Raw genomic sequence first — 5,262 nt, 5'->3', positions numbered from 1 at the left:
GTCCGGCTGGGTTTCAGTCCGGCTGGTTTCTGGCGGTTTGTTTACCTTCTTATTTGCAACATAGTATATAGTTGCTTAGACTTGCAGCTGAGAGGCTGGCAAGTGAGGCAGCGAACGTTGGAGTCTGCAGCAAGCAAGCCTCGTGCTCGCTTCAGTGCCTGGCTGCCGGCCGCCATCTTGGCTGACAGTTAATTTGCATATACTCACTGATTAGCCAATGAAAAGGGTAGCAGTCGTACACCAATTACCATGTTTCTCTTTTATTAGTGTAGATAGGGTATTTTTTTTAATTTAAATGAAGATGTATATTTTTATGGGTGACTAACATAACATCCTGTAATCTCACCTCCTAAACTTTTCAAATTTCAATGACTTTGGTCCAATTCATTTCAGCCTTGTACTTACTACTTGGCTATTCTCTGGATCTAGACCTGGTCATCACTGGGACTTCTCTACTCTGTTGTATCAAATCCAGACATAGTGTTCTCTGTCTCCCAACACTTTAGTTCTTGTCATAAATGATATCTTAACCTTACTGACTACCCTCGACATTTCAGTGGTTCTTAATTAATCAACAGCTTCTGAATTTACCTATTCCTTATGACTCATCTAATGTTGAGGAAATGACAAGATTTAATGGGATTTTAAGATGATGAATTTGGTTATAAGTGGTGACATGCAAAGTGGACTGGAAGGTGAAGAGTCCAAGTTTAGGGAGTAGACCAGCTGGCTGTTCACAAGTTGAGGTATACAGGTTGAGATATGGCATTTAAGGTCTTGCTGGCCTCAATTAGAAAATAGAACAGGGAAGCAAAAAAGGATGAGAGGGAATCAACTATGAGCTCTATAAGAACAGCACTCTTATTTACTTTGTACCTCACTGTATACATAGCTTCTATTTAATACTTAATTTGCTTATTCAAAGGTATATGATAAAGATTAAATGAAGATTGCATAAAGCTTCATAAAAATGAGCATTTCAATAAATCCAGGCAAAGATGCAAGGCTTCTTATACTCTAGCCTTAGAGGTCACAGAACATCACTCTTCCTGGATCCTACTGGTCAAAGACAAGTCACAGGGCCAGGCTAGATTTCAAAGGAGGGAACTATATGAGCACATGAATATTGGGAGGCATGATTCACTGAAGAGAGGGGCAGCCTTACAAACTAGCTCCAAATTTAGGTAAGAGCCTTAGTAGCATTTTTTTCTTAAAGTTCTGTATAAAACAAAATACTTGACTCAATGCTGAAGTGTCAACATATATAAAGAAATTCACCCTAAACAGAAATTACAATACAGTAGTTCCCCTCATTTATGGTTTCTGTTACACATGGTCAACTGCAGTCTTAAAATATTAAACAAAAATTCTAGAAATAAATAATTCAGAAGTTTTAAATTGTGCCCCATTCTGAATAGTGTGATGAAAATCTTTGTTTCACCCCATTTGCCCAGGGCATGAATTGTCTCTTTGTCTATTGTACCTACACTGTATATATAACCCACCTGTTAGTCACTTAGTAGCAATCTTGGTTAGGAGAAAGAGAGAGAGAGAGAGAGAGAGAGAGAGAGAGAGAGAGAGAGAAGAGAGAGAAAAAAAGAGAGAACATTCACGTAACTTTTATGTCAGTATATTGCTATACTTATTCTATTTTACTAATATTTTTTCATCTCTTATCATGATTACTTTATAAATTAAACTTTATCATGGGTATGTATGTATTTTAAAAAAACATCCTATATAATAAAAGGCCAATATGCAAATCGACCGAACGGTAGAACAACCAGTCGCTATGACATGCACTGACCACCAGGGGGCAGGCACTCAATGAAAGAGCTTCCCCTTGGTGGTCAGTGCACTCCCATAGCGGGAAAGCCACTCAGCCAGAAGCCCTGAGCCGGGCTCACAGCTGTCAAGTGCAGAGATGGTGGTGGGAGCTTCTCCCGCCTCTCTGGCAGCACTAAGGATGTCCGACTGCCGGTTTAGGCCAGCTTTCCCTGGGAAGCAGGCCTTAACCATCAGTGGGACATCCACTGAGGGCTCCCAGACTTCAAGAGGGCACAGTCCAGGCTGAGGGGCCCCCCTGAGTGCATGAATTTCTTGCACTGTACCTCTAGTAGTATATATAGGGTTTGGTACTACCCATGGTTTCCTGCATTCATTGGGGGACATGGAACATATCCCCATGGATAATGGGAGATTGGCATATTTTCTTAACTCTAAGACAGCGGTTCTCAACCTGTGGGTCGCGACCCCTTTGGGGGTCGAATGACCCTTTGACAGGGGTCAACTAAGGCCATCGGAAAACACATATATAATTACATATTGTTTTTGTGATTAATCACTATGCTTTAATTATGTTCAATTTGTAACAATGAAAATACATCCTGCTATCAGATATTTACATTACGATTCATAACAGTAGCAAAATTACAGTTATGAAATAGCAACGAAAATAATTTTATGGTTGGGGGTCACCACAACATGAGGAACTGTATTAAAGGGTCACGGCATTAGGAAGGTTGAGAGCCACTGCTCTAAGACATTTAAGACATAGTCCATGGCAACTTTTTTTTTAATCCTCTGTTTCTGAACATTCTCAAGCAACCTGAGACTCGTCAGAGACCCCCACCTCCTATTAGCAAAAACAACCTCTGTCTCATCAGTGCCATCCTGTCCTTTGTCTTGGTCCCTTTGTTTCTTTCCTCTCACTGCTGCATGCCACCCCACTGCTACTGTCACCATATTCTCCTGATACAGGTAGCACCTTAGAGTTGTTCTTCTTGAAAGAAATGTCTGCTCATCAACATAATCTGCATTCCAACAAAACTAAAATTACCTTATTATTATTATTATTGTTATTTGTTTTAAGGATAGGATGCTTTTTAGCACAAAATATATGTTGGGATAATGCATAAATTAAAATTATAATAATTACTATGTGGTGGAGTATGATTACACCAAATATTCCTGCCAAACATTCTTTTTGGCCACCATGAGACTCCTCTTCAGGTTTGTCCCTTTCAGAGGAACACAATCTCTCTATCCAAGCACCCTGTGACTGCCCCACTCACCAAAACGTGATGGTCATAGAAATGCCTGAGGAAGAAGCATGGAAGTGAGGAGAGAATTGAGGTGAAGGTCAGGAAACCGGTGTCTGATGATTGATCAGCTGCGTGACCATGAGTAAGTTGCTTAGATTCCTAGGCAAAGGCTTCTCAGATGTTAATGTGCATGTGAATCTTATGCTCTCTGGGGATCTTATTTATATTCTGATTCTGATTCAGTAGCTCTGAGCTGGGCCTGGGACTCTATACTGCTAAACAGCTCAGTGGCTACAGATGCTGATGCTCCTGGTTTATAAACCCTACTTGGAGGAATAGTTCTGAATCACTCTTCTCTCATTTGGGAATGAGGAGAGCAGTATGTTTTCATCTTATTCTCACTTATAAAAAAACACATACCTTTATGGTTGTCTATTTTATTAAAAAAAATTGAAGTCAAAGTTCCTTGCTAAGTCCCTTACATAGCTTATAGAACTGTTTGAATCAGGTAACAACCTCTTCTCAAACTATTCTATATTCCCCCAAACCTGAGTTACTCATCATTCCTCTACATTTCATGTTCCCAAACATCTTGAAAGCAAATACTCTCCTTCTGGAACCTCCTACATAATTAAGTGCTAGGCTGGTAATTCAAATAGAGTTATATTAATATTTGTGGCTCAAAACTTAGCACATTTCAGTATATACCAATTGCTCAATAAATCTTTATTAAATAAAATAGGTTTTGCTCCTACTCACACTGCAAAGCATGAAATAAATGCCACCTCTTTCATTAAATCTTTCCTAGTATGACCAGATGAAGCTCTATCATCACCTTATCTATTTTCATATAAAAAATTTAGTGAGTTTTAATATTTCTTTGTATTTCTACTAGATTTTGAGATCCTTGAGAGCTGAGGCTGTGCCTTGTCCATCTCTGATTCACCTTTACCTAGCACAGGTCTAAGCCCATAGTATACCCTCAGTGAATGTTTGATGAACAAGTTATTGTATGTGATGACCTAAAGAAAGGAGGTGCACTGGAAGAGACAGGCTTTGTTTTGTTTAAAAGAAATTCAGGACCGCACACTTTCTGCTTTCCATCCCATGGGTGAATGTCTGCTTCCTTCTGTACCTTTTCATCTGAGGGCACAGATGCAACATCCTACCCCTGAGCAGACCCTTAATCGAGCTGTCAGGGCAGCAATGTGGTGGGCAGGGTCCACAGTGAATCACTTTGTAGCACTTGACTTGCCTGGAGTTGGAACAATGGTTTTGTCTCACTCTGAGGAGGATTAGGCTGTCAAGTGGTTAATGATAATGTGGGAGTCCAATGAAAGCAGGATTGAACTGCTGCCTGCAGACACTTGTCGAGAGAGAAAATCACATGGAAGTAATGGAACTCCTAAGTATTTCCTTTGGAGGATATACTATGGAACCTGACCAAAGGAGTTACTGGAAAAGGAAAGAGGAAACCTCATATGTACTGAACACCTACTATGTGCTGGATGTTTTCGTCTATCCTATTTACTTCTCACAGTGACCCCAAGATGGGCAATACTACATTTAGAATTCTGAAAATCATTGCCATGAAGTAAAGCACTTTTCTAAATTCTCTTACTTGGTATTCAAAACAACACTGTGTGATACTATTACACCTGCCTTACACGTTAAAAAAAAGTGAATATTTGAGCAGCTGAGAAACTTTTCCAGGTCAACAAGCCCTCACCTGACAGAGCACACATTTGATCAATCTGATATTTGCATTTCAATACCTATCACACTTATAAAACTTTCTAAGGGTTGATTTCCTCACTAGGCTTGTAAGCTCCCTGAGACCCATATTTTCCTCATATTCAGACTCCCCAGCACCAGACATGATCAACCAATTTCAACTCAGTTGAACTGAATTTTCTACACCAAGTTGCCCCAATACCTATTTGAGGGCTGAACGATGTGCTATTTATTTCACTATTCTCAGTACACTGTGCTTTGTCTTTTGTATTACAGGTGAGTTATAAATGGTTATTGGATGGTTGGGTGAATGGATGGATGGATGGATGGATGGATGGATGGATGGATAGATAGTTGTGTAGATGAGAAGATTCACAAAAGAAATTAGAAAGAAACCGTGTTGTTGTTTTTTCATCTATTCCATCCAATATTACCATTTTTTTTTTCAGTGTGAGGACAAGTTTAGCTCCAGTAATTCTGACAT

Source organism: Myotis brandtii, unplaced genomic scaffold (assembly GCF_000412655.1).
Source record: "Myotis brandtii unplaced genomic scaffold, ASM41265v1 scaffold1006, whole genome shotgun sequence".
Lineage (NCBI taxonomy): Eukaryota > Metazoa > Chordata > Mammalia > Chiroptera > Vespertilionidae > Myotis > Myotis brandtii.
This window is presented reverse-complemented; position numbering follows the sequence as displayed.